Source organism: Pan troglodytes, chromosome 6 (genome assembly GCF_028858775.2).
Source record: "Pan troglodytes isolate AG18354 chromosome 6, NHGRI_mPanTro3-v2.0_pri, whole genome shotgun sequence".
In the NCBI taxonomy this organism is placed as follows: domain Eukaryota; kingdom Metazoa; phylum Chordata; class Mammalia; order Primates; family Hominidae; genus Pan; species Pan troglodytes.
In genome coordinates this window covers 75,261,267-75,273,854 of record NC_072404.2, presented here as the reverse complement: position 1 = coordinate 75,273,854, position 12,588 = coordinate 75,261,267, and the positions used below count along the sequence as shown (strand labels likewise).

The 12,588-nt window shown below is 36.7% G+C and overlaps 1 long non-coding RNA gene across 3 annotated transcripts in view; it reads left to right on the top strand.

Annotated features, from left to right (window-relative positions):
* The window catches only part of LOC134810442 (uncharacterized), a 97,337-nt gene that overhangs the window by 13,195 nt on the left and 71,554 nt on the right, over positions 1-12,588 (top strand). For 2 of the 3 annotated variants that reach the window (XR_010158484.1, XR_010158483.1), the window contains exon 1: positions 8,463-8,679. The exons of the other annotated variant lie outside the window; for it this stretch is intronic. This is a non-coding gene — a long non-coding RNA (uncharacterized LOC134810442). Of the gene's footprint in view, positions 1-8,462; positions 8,680-12,588 lie in introns of those variants that run through there. 3 annotated transcript variants of the gene reach the window in all.

Below are 12,588 nucleotides of genomic sequence, written 5' to 3'. Positions count from 1 at the left end.
GGGCTAAACTCAAGATGTTGGTTATGCTGAGTCTTCTTTGGAAGTTCTGAGGAAAAATCAGCCTCCAGGATCATTCTTGTTTGCAAAATTCATTTCCTTCCTCTTGTAGGAATGAGGTCCTGGTGTTCTTTTTGACTGTCAACCCAGTAGCTTCTCTCAGCTTCTAGAGTCCCCCCACATTCCTTGCTATGTGACCTCTCCGTCTTCAAGCCTGCAACACTGTATTCAATCTTCAAGCCTATAACAATATGTTCAATCCTTCCTATGCTTTGAATCTCTGACTTCTTGTCTCTTACCTCTGGACCCAGATTTAAAGAGATGACATGGTTGAGCCAGGCACAATTTTCCTATCTTAAGGTCAGCTGGTTTTAGACCCTAATTTACACTAGCAAAATCCTTCACAACAGCATCTAAATTGGTATTTGATTGAATAATGGGAAAAGGTGTGTGTTTATCAACAGACAGAAATCTTGGGAGTCTCATAGAATTCTGCCTACCACATTTCTATGAGTGGCATATTTAGCTCATTTATTTTTATTTTCCCTATTTTGCAGGCATAAATTTTCAGAGTGCATATCATATTTGTCTGTGTTTCCTACTTTTTGATATATTCTGTCTTGAGAAGTTGATATCCTCTTTGACTCAAGAGCTCTTTAGGTTATTATTTTTGGTTCCTATGTGATTTAATATGTTCCTTAAGTAATGCTTTTGTTATTAATGTTTTTATTTCACTGAAATAAGGGAAGTAGAATTGTTATGATTTATTCTTTTCCTTTTGAGATTTTTTAAGACCCAGGATATAATCAATATTTAAAAATACCTCATGAGTATTTGAAAATATTTTTTTAAATATATTTTTTCTGCCTAGGAACTAAAACATTAATTATATTATTCAATTTCTTAATTTCTTCATTTGATTTCTGATTATTTTATCTTCAGAAAGTTTGAAAAATAATTATTTTCCCATTTATTTTTTATTTTGAACATTTAATATAGTTCAGAGATATATTATTTGTCTCATAGATGACTTTTGATAGCTAAATCTTCATGTTACAGTACATCTTTTATCCTCATATAATACCTGACAACATGCTAAACAAAGAATTGCTATGATGATTATAAATGATGATATTTGTGCAATATGATATTGCCACTAATGCTTTTATTTGTAATTTTCTTTATGTCACATTATTTTTCATTTTGTTTATATTATTTAGCTATCAGTCTTCATGTATTGTCGTTGTTTTTTGTTTTGCAATCTAATTCCCGAGTTTTCAAGTAGTAGGGTTTAACACTTTTTTTTTTTTTTCAGTTGGGCTTGCTTCTGTTATCTACTTTATATTTTATGCTCTTAAGTTTTCATGCTATTCCCCAGTCAGTTCACTGATTTTGCTATACTATTCAAAGTTTCTTTCATTTTTGTTTTCTAGTGATTTGAGAATAATATACCTATGTTTATTCTATCAGTGATTTATCTTAAAATTTTGAGCATAAATGTATGAACATTCATGAACTCATTTTTAAATTTATTTTCCTCTAGCAATAGAGAATGATCTTTTTAATAAAATAAAACCAATAATCTCATTTTCCCACTTAATGTTCTTTCTATTTTTGAAAATAAAAGTCAAAATCTTAGCTTAGACATGAAGGCCCTTCATTAACTGAGTGATGTCTCTTTCTCTTGCGTTGTAACTTCTGTTCTCCTTCTCCTTAGCTATGTTCTGTTGTTTCAGGATTCCGACATTCACACTGCTGTTATGCAAAATGCTGTTTTTCAAACTGAAATGCTTGTGCTTCTCTTTTACCTGCTAAATTCTATTCAAACTTCAACATTCAGTTCAAATAATTATGTCCCCTGGAAAACTTTTCCTAGTCACATTCTCCATGCAATCTGATTTTAAAAACCCTCTCCTTCACTGATGTGGCACTCTGTAGATACCCCATCACAGGACCTATCATCTTGCCCTACATTATTAGGTTACTCATTCATCTTCTCTTCTTCTTAGAGCTCAGTAAGGGCAGGGACTTTGTCTTATTCAGCTTTGAGCCCTCAGAATCTAGTGCTGTCCTTCACATATTTGTGGTACTTACAAATATTTGTTTACTGAATTAAGTATATTAGACAAATATCACCAGTGTTTGCCCATTTTTGGCTCAAATATTCAGAAATTTCATTTATGTTTATAAAATACACAATGTAATTTTCTGATTTATTCTGAAGTACCAGAAACAAAGAAAAATAGAAAACCGAATATATTATAATGTAACCAATGAACTTTAGCTAACAATGTATCAGTATTGGTTCATCAATTGTAATAAATGTATTATACAAATGCAAGATATTAATAATAGAGGAAACTGGGGTAGGCAAGTACATATGAGAACTTTCTGTACTTTCTGCTCAATTTTTCTATAGGACAAAACTGCTCTAAAAGTAGTCTTATAACTAAAAACACCTGTTTATATATTTCAAAAATATTATAACTGAATATACCTTACCTTACTATTTAATAATAGCTCTTTTACATATTAATTTAACTAACATATTGAACACCTCTATGCCCATAAGACAAGTGAGAGACCAAGTGTTACTTGCTACATATTGTGATAAGCCCTGTCAAGACAGTATTTTTTGAGAGCATGTAGGAAACCTATCAATCCTAGACCTGGGTAGGTGATTGAAGATTCCATGATGGAAGTGACACCTCCAAGGAAGCCTGAATGATGAGAAGGAGTTTATGAGTAAAGAACTAAAAATAAGGAAAATAGAACCTGGAGAATTAAATCTGATCCTGTTTCAGAGTTTGAACTTTAATCCAGAGGTAATGTGATGCCACTGAAAAGACTGTTAACATGTACATGACATAATCAGATTTCCTTTCTAGAAGGATTACTTTGGATGCTACAAAGAGGAAAGTGGATGAGAAATAGGCAAGATCAGATGGTATCAAAGCAAGGAGACAACTTATGAAGCTTTTTTGGCCATCTAGGCTAGGAATGATGATTCTCTAAAATGGAGTAGTATCAATAGGAATAGGGTGATGAGAATTTCACAGCAGATCAGGAGATAGATGGATTGGATACAAGTGAGAAGGAGGCATTCAGGGTGATTCTTCAGTCTTTAACTATTCAACTGGGTGGATGTCCTCATGCCATTTTCAGAGAGAGAAAAGATAGAGAGTAAATTTGGGTAAAGGAATTGAAAATGAGTTACATTTGGGATTTGAAATATCTGCCGAATATGCAAATGAAGACCTCCAACTGAGAAATGAATGTGGAGATCCTGGCCTATGTAAGGGAATTGGGTCATTAAAAGACAGTAAGAATTGTCAGACTATCTCAATAACTGAAGAAAGGGGTGTGGGCAAATTAGCAACTGAAGCATTGGATACTTTCCCCACTGTAGAGATATAGAGAATTATTACTTCGGAAATACAACAACAACAAATATTTTCTAGTTGAGAAACTTCATAGATGTTTATAACATATTTTTCTCTTTGGTGATAAAGTGATTTTAGAAGTAATTTATATTTATTTTTAAGTTGGCATTACATCTTTTTGAAGATACCAGGATATTTACTGCAGAATCTCCAGGCTGCCATCCATATGGATCCCAAGGACCTTATCACTTTCTTGACAGTAAGAATGTGTGTACTTTAATGAAGTTATCAATTCCATCAGATGTAATACTTACTTTGATAATAAATAATGTGGAATATACACATAATACCTACACAGATAATTAAAAAATACAGTGCCCTAAATGTAGTATAAAGGAGGAGTAAAGACATCTAATAAAGTTAATATTTCTCTAAAAAACTGCTCAACGTAACAGCACTAGAAGACATAATGAAATAATCAGATACTTAAACCCCTGGGTGTAATTACAATGAAGTTGTAGCTATAAGTGAAGGTTATGTAAACTTCAGAAAGGCATGTGTTTATTCTACTTAGTTCACTGCTATTTCCTTTGTACCTGGAGCTATGCCTGAAACATGGTATGTGCTCAGTAAAAACTTTATTAAATAATTGAAATAATAAATTCAAGTGTTCCTTATGATTTTAAATACCACTAGCAGCACTGCTGTCAGTGATGTGATGTTTCAAAATGTGGATCAATTCTCAGTGAATTTCCAAGCAATAGTTTGCCCAGTTGTTGCATTTAAGTATTATTACTGGTTTAATTGTAAATTGTTAAGTACTAATCCATGAGAATAATCACTAATCTGAACAAATTTCTTTAAAATAGCTTACTATTAAGTACTTTACTTAAATCAGCAATAATGAATTTGCACTAATTGGTCACCTATTATGTACCTGATAGTAGAGATTGTGCTCTCACACCTGTATATCTTTACCCTTGGAGAGGCATTTACTACATAATTTTTGAGTAAATGATTTCTTGCAACAATTCTGCTCTGTGAGTGTTTTGCCACTTTTAAAAAATTGTCTTTCTGATTGCTATGTTTAAGATTTGATTACTATGTTCTATTACTGATATTTGAAGTAACTTAACAGAACTATCTGGTTTATTTATCTACAAAAATATATATTTTACCCAGCAATTTAAGACTATGTTTAACTCATCATTATTTCAATAAGAAATGAAAAATACATTAAACTTATATTTATCATAGTCAGTTCCCTGCCCATTTCCCTTTGGGTCCTTTATCTCTTCTGAGTGGCAGTCTGACTCCCCACCCATACTGCCATCTGTACTGGAAGGCTGTCCTCTGTTTCCAGAACCTTCTTTGCCAATGCACAGCTGACCAGAAATGTCTGGGGGCTAGCATGTCTCTGAGAGCCTTTGCCAGTGGGTTTAATACCCTAGGTTGCTCATCTTGGCAAGAATAATCCTGAGGCATGTCTTTTCACCTTTTCTCAGAGCTGACCTGGGGATTGTGCTCCAGAACAACTTGACGGCCTGCTTTTCCCTTCCTGTATCATCTCCACAGTCCTCTGCTTGTTTTTCCTGCAGCTCCCAAATAAACAAAGGGTGTATCATCCTTTTCTCAGGGTCTGATTCTCTTAGGGTCACCTAATTAAAGGAGTTAGAAATTGTTCTAGGAAACAGATCCTCACAGAGAACTTTGGGGTTGGGTCTTGGGGCTGGCCAGATAGCAAAAGACTGCATTGCTGGTGGTAGTCGGGATAATGATAATCTTTGACATTCTATAGCATAACCATTAATGCCCTTTTCACCAGTGGTGAAATGAAATGGAATATCTGTGGAAGAGGATGCAATATCACTGATATGTAAGAGGTATGGTGGCAACGGTCATTACAGACTGTGGAATTCTTTAGTTGTTTTAAAATTCTATTAATAAGCAAAATTAAAATGCTGACAGGCTCAAATCCGAAAACAGATACCTTTTCCCGGTGGGGTGGGAGGGGCCAAAGGGGATCTTTGACAGTATTCAAAGATTCCTTCATCTCCTGCAACTAGAGGGCAGATCAGGACAAAAACTAGACCCAGCACCGCATTGTGAGAGTAGGTGAGTTACAGAGAAGGCATGATTCCTAGTACTTATGTCTCCTCTGCCGAATAAAGGCCCTAGGTGCAAAACGAATGTGCCCTGGCTACCTGGGAGGGGAATATCTGAGCAGACACACTTGAGAATACTTAATCTCCCATTCCCTTGAATCCTCCAAGGCTGCAGAAGAGGCCTGCTTCTCTTGCCTGGAGACCTTGCAGAGGCCTCTGCTGAGATGGATGCTTCCCAAGTTGATAATGGAATTTTCCAAGATTTCCCTCCACTTCCCCTCATCATTTCTAGACTAATAGCTGGTATAAAGTTTAGTAAATTACCTCCTCTGGGAAGAAAGGGATTCTTCCATCCCTCACCCCCTCAAAAAAAAACTATAGTTCTTGCAAATATGTACTGACAGGGCCCCAGGAATGAGTTCTGAGGGCACTAGATGAATGGAGGGAAGGTGTTGAGTGGCATGCAGAACATAAAGCTATACAGGGGAGAGTTTGTAAATATAAGAAACAATCTAATGGTACAGTATGCAACATACTGACAAGGACACCTGGAGCTTGTTCTAATTTGCTACTAAAATGGCTCCCTGAAGCTTGGGGAAAAAAATGCCGGCCTCTAATAAATGGATGGAGATGCTGAAATGCCTTGGCAGAATAGTGTGGAAGAATTAAAAACGCTTAGAGAGGTAGGCGTGCTAGAATGAATTTATTCACTACCTGACCTATTTCTCAATGAGAGCCCAGAGGACTCTCCATTTAGTAAATCAATATGGGATGAGCTAGTAAGGATGGCACCAACACTGTGTCCTTTCTAAGCCAGGTCGATGGAGGGGACACTGCTTTGGAACTGGACTCCCCAGAGTCAATGAGGACAATAGGATTCAGGCACAGCAGAACCCTGAGGCTGGCATTAAACATTAAAGAAAAATCATAAGTAGCTACCAAAGTGTAGCAAAGCTGCAATGGCAAACACATTTATATTTTGCAGCATCTAATTATGATTTTTACGGAAAACTTAATACAAACCTACCTACATTCATTATCATAAACTTAACTGCATATCAGTATCTTAAAATAATCTTCCCATATTAAATGTTTGTGAAAAAGAAATCAATTCTAGTCATCAGAGAGCCCTTGTAATAAATATGCAAGAAAAACAAATTATTGACATTTCCTGGAAAGGTGAACATTAATTTTGTTATACAAATTTCATGACTGAATATTTAGTATTGATCTTTCCAGGCCAGAGTTTTTTTCAACTTTATTTTTATCTTCAAATTTTTACTTTCTTTAACATGGGTCTTCATGATATTGAAGCAGCGTCATTTGTCTGGGGTGATACAGAGGTTCGTTGTCTCATGGCCACAGGAAACTAGGACATGGACACGCGAAGAGTGAGGTTCAGAGCAGAAGTTTAATAGGCAAAAGAAAGAGAAGAGCTCTCTTCTGGGTTAAATGCAGCAGGTTTTATAGATGATCTTGAGGAGACAGTGTCTGATTTACATAGGGCACAAAAGATTGGTTGGACCAGGTATGCCATTTGCATAGGGCACAAAAAACTAATTAGGACTAGGTGTGCCATTTGCATAGGGCGCAAAAAGCTGGCCACCCCCACCCTGATCTTTTATTATGCAGACGGATTTTCTACCTTGCCAGCGCCATGTTGCCTGTTTGTTTACTGTACACCTGGTGACAAAGAAAAGGGAAGACAGAGCCTCCATGTTGAACCTACCTGGCCCCCAGGTAGCTCTTTTCTATTGGCACAGCTGCTGGCATTCACCCATGCAAGCTTCCAGCTTGCTTATCTATGTCTGCAGCTCAATTTTTCAGGCTGCTCTTTGTTAGAAAAGAAATGATTTGGGGGCTGCTTTTTGTTAAAAAGGGAAATTGCACCAAGGACTCTTGCCCTTACTATCTGCCTAAACAGTTTATTTCTATCTCCTGTATCAATATTCCATGCTTCTCTGATAGAAAAAAGTATGTGTGCATGTGAGTATGAGATGTTACCACTGTTCACCAACAGGACTGAAGATATTACCACTGTTCACTAACAGGAGTAAATTGATTTATATTCTAGTAAGAAACGCATATAACAAGCCATCCCAGTCCCTTTTTGGGTATTTCTTGCCTAGGAGCCACTTTATGCCAAGAGAAGTGGTTTATTGGCATTATAGTGTTAAATATTCCCCCATTCTGCTTAAGTGGCCGTATTTAAATGAAGTTTAAGTACTCCAGAACCTGTGGAAGCATTAGCAGTCAAGTGGGCCAGTGCTTTCTATTTTTCAGTGTGTGTATTTGGGTAGTAGATGGCATGCATTTGTACTTATGTGTGTCTTCCTGTGTATTCTAGTGTTCTCAAGGCATAACAAGGTACACATTTTATCAGGTTTACTTAATATTTTTGGCTGGTAGACCCCCTATTAAGGTGATTATTTTCATTTTAAAATTAATATAAATTTATTTTGGGAAATCCAAAAATATATCTTGTTTAAAAATATCACGAACATCTTTGCCTCTTTATAGTAATCCAAGTGTGTTTTAACTCACTTCTTTATTTGTTGTATTTATATATTTGCTTTTTATAGTGATTATGCAACTCCAAACCCTTCCTTTTCATTTATGAAAATGATATATATATTTTTTTTCCAAGAGCTAGCGTCTCTTATATAATATTTAATGGCATTATAAAAGCTCACTGAATGTATATACTATAATTACTTAGCCATGATTCTATCATAAACAGAGATTCTGTATCAGTCAGGGTTCTCCAGAGAAAGAGAACCAATATAGATATATAGAGAGATACAGATATAGAAACAGATTTATAAAGAGATTAATCATGAGGAATTTGCTTACTTGATTTTGGAGACTGAGAAGTCCCATGATCTGCCCTCTGCAAGCTGGTGACTGAGGAAAGCCAGTGAGTTAGTTCTAATCTGAGTCCAAAGGCCTGAGAACCAGGAGGCTGATGGTATAATGTCTGAGAACTGGGGAGAAGAAGGTATAAGTTTCAGCTCAAAGGCAGGAGAATATGGATGTTCTAGCCCATCCAGTCAGGGAGAGAGAGTGAATTCTCCATTTCTCTGCCTTTTTTCTTCTATTCAAGCCTTCAACAGATTGAATGCTTCCCACCCACGTTGGGAAGGGAGATCTTTCCCCAGTCTATTGATTCAAATGCTCACCTCATCCAAAAACAGGTATTTGTTTAACCAAACATCTGTGCACCCCTTGACCCAATCAAGTTGACACATAACATTAATCATCACAGGACACAATCCTACTGATTGTTCGGAATTATTCTGTCATCAGTATTTGTGCTTATTTTATCTTTTTGTTCATGTTTCAGAGTTTATAATTAATTTCTTATAATAGATTTCCAGATATGGAATTACCAGATCAAATTGCATAATTAACTTTAAATTTTCAGCTGGGCACAGTTGCTCTTGCCTGTAATCCCAGCACTTTGGAAGGCTGAGGCAGGAGGATCACTTAAGCCCAGAAGTTGGAAGACCAGCCTGGGCAACATAGGGATTCTCTGTTGCTACAGAAAACTTTCTAGAAATTAGCTGGGCGTAGTGGCACACACTTGTGGTCTCAACTACTTAGGAGGCTGAGATGGGTGAACTCATGAGCCTGGGAGGTTGAGGATGCAGTGAGTTGTGATTGTGCCATTGCACTCTAGCCTGGGCAACAGAGTCAGACCCTGTGTCAAAAGAAAAATCATAATTGTCTCAAATTATTTCTGAAATAATTTTATCATACTATATTTGACCACACATTTATTATTATGTACGATTTCATATGCTTAATTTTAATAGAATAAAAATTTATATTTCATTTTCCCCATGTGCTTATTAACGATTTATATGTTCTCTTTCTTTAAACATCAGATCATATTCCTTGGCCACTTATCTATTGGAATTATAGGATTTTTTGATTGATTTCTGAAGTCTTCATTTATTAATATTGTTACTATTAATAATATTGATATTTCATCTAATGTGACCTTCTTAATTGTATTATTTAACTTTGTATTCTTTTTGAACAAGGTTCTAACCTGATGTACCAAAAATCCATTTTTACTGTAATATACTTAAAATGATAACCATCTCATTATCTTGTGATTTAATGAATTATTATTTTTATTTCTCCCTGAATTCATGTTTGAATGTTTGCATCTCATATCTTATTTTGGAATAATATATGAGTTGAGTATATAAATTCATTATTTTCTAAATAGCAAACTGATTACCAAAACAGTTTTATTAAATAATCTGTCTCCTTCTCACTGGTTTGTGATACCTCTATGACTGTAGTAGTTCTCATGGAAGATGAGGCCTAATTCTTATAAATATGTTTTGTAGTGTTCATCGAGGTCTACCTAATTTTGTTAGTACCATGTTCACTTAAGTATTATAGTTTTATAACATTTGATGTCTATTATGTCTTGCTCCTCATTTTAATTTTTTGAAAACTAGCTCTCCTCATATGATTTAACATATGGAATTTGAAATTTTAATTTCCAGTTTTTCAAAAATTATTTCTTTTATTTATAATAAAATTACATTAAATAAATAAAATAATTTAGCATGAAGATATATTTAAATATACATCCCTCTTGCTTGAAGCATGGTGTATCTATCCAACTTCTTAAGTCTGCTTTAATTCTCTCTATATTTGGTAGTTTTCATTAAATATACACTAGACGTGTTTCACTGAGGTTACTTTTAGGTATTTTGTTACCACAAATGGGAATGCAATTATAGGCAAAGCAAGCAGAAACATACGGCTTTGATGAAAGCTCTAGTCTCAACACTGTCCATATATATTTGACCACATCATTAGACCTATAAAAGTTTGCATTCAGGCAATACTCCAGATTTTATTTGATCTCATTTCTTGTTTTGAGCCATCTGGCAAGTATTCACAATTATTGATGGCAAGAATTTCTCAAACTGGATCAATAAAATGTCTTCCTTCCTAAATCCCAGTGGAATACACTGAGGACTGTGGGGAAGTTGATTTACTTAAAGATTCCGACAGTTCTGTAGAGAAAGTAAGAATGGAGGAACTAAAAGCTCTGTCACAGGCTCACTGTTCCATCTATACTTTCCCTTCCTCATCTCATTCTCACCCTGAGCACCAACCACCATATGATGTAGCTGCTGTCCAAATATAAATTTCTAGTCCAGGTCCTCTGATGAACCATAGCATAAATATATCTTCACTCAGACAAGCTCAATTTGTCCAAAACTGAACTCAAAATAATTTTGCTCAAGTAGGTTACTTCTGCATTCTATATGAGCAATGGCACTACTATCCCCCCAGCTGGTTACGCCTAAAAGAGACTATCTTAGTTTTTTGTTTCTTTTTATTTCCCCTAGAGTGTAGTCTCCACGTCTCCTTAACATCTCCTTAGTGCAGAACCTCCTCTGCATCCTATCTGCTACTGCCTTGGTTTAGGGCTCCGTTTTCCCTCTCCCAGGCCTGAGCAATAGCTTCCCCACACTTCCTCCTCTATAGTCAGCTACTCCCACCATCTATCCTTCCCACTTTAGACAAAGGGAACTTTCTAAGGAGCAAATCATTGTTGTTGACTTTTTCTCCCTTCCAAAATACTTCAATGGCTCATTATTAACTTAAGGAGAAAAAGTATTCTATTTACCTGGACAACTATATAATATCTTGCGTATTACTCATCCTGCTAAGTAACCCTTAGTTAAGTGAAAGCGTTTGCATTGCTAAGGTAGTAACAGGAAACAGAGTGAAAGAAAATAGTCTGCCGAGCGTGGTGGCTCATGCCTGTAATCCCAGCACTTTGGGAGGCTGAGACAGGTGGATCACAAGGTCAAGAGATCGAGACCATCCTGGCCAACATGGTGAAACCCCATCTCTACTGAAAATACAAAAATTAGCTGCAAGTGGTGCGGGCACTACTCGGGAAGCTGAGGCAGGAGAATAGTTTGAATCCAGGAGGCGGAGACTGCAGTGAGCCAAGATGGCGCCACTGCACTCCAGCCTGGCGACAGAACGAGACTCCATCTCAAACAAAACAAAACAAAACAAACAAATAAAATAGTCAATAATCAGGCATTGAACATTCAGCTAGGAAACCTGAGGGAATCAGCACAGTTTATACCAGAATCCAGCTCCCACTCCGGGAGAGATAAGAAGAAGACTACTACTGAGGCTTAGGACAGTGTAGAGGAATGAGGAAAAGCGACCTAAAATTTTCGTGTCTGGGAGAAGAGGGAATGAGCAGTGGCTGAGGGGAGCAGGAGGTCAGCATGGAGAGATATAAGGAGACAGTTTTGGTGGCCAGCCCAGGGGCTGTGTGAAATCATTGAATGGGAGTCTCACCAATGGCAGAAGCCAAGCCAATGCCTGATTTTTGTGCTTACCTTCAAACTGCCTGTTCCTCTTCTTCCTGTCTTCAGTGGTTTTCCATCAACAGCATGCCATTTGTGGTTCATTCAGAAAAATGGCATTCTGGCCCCATGACTTTGCTTACTTTTTATACAGGCCACTTGGCATGGCCATTCTCCAGTCCCCTTTAATGGTCCAAAACATTTAGAAGACTAAGAAACAGAGAGTGAAGTGAAATTAAGTCCTGAAAGAGCCTTGTGTATCAGGGAAATCCTCAGCACTCCTACTTGGAGGGACGGCACTGCGATTAAAGCACTTCAGTGACATGTGCATACACTTAGCTCTCCAATGTGACCTGTTCCTGTGACCTCCCTTGCTTCAACCTAGTCACCTGTTCTAGTTACCCGTAGATACACCAGGTGGTGGGAAACTTTGACAACTTCACCAGCACTCTTCCTTCTACTGAGAAACTCCCTTCCCTATCCCACATAATTTTCCAGTGCACACGTTAATCTTGCAAGATCATATCTTTTTAAAAAGTGTCTGTCTCTTATCTTGTCATACACATGTAAATAAAAAGGTGCAACAAAGTTTTTGGGTATTGACCCTCCCCACCATTCCACCCACCCACCTCCACTCACCTGTGGCTCCAGCCTCCGGAGCTTATCCATCTCTCTATTACAACAAGTACTCCTTCAAGCAAATGTTGAATAAATGAATGAAAGGACAAACAAATAAAT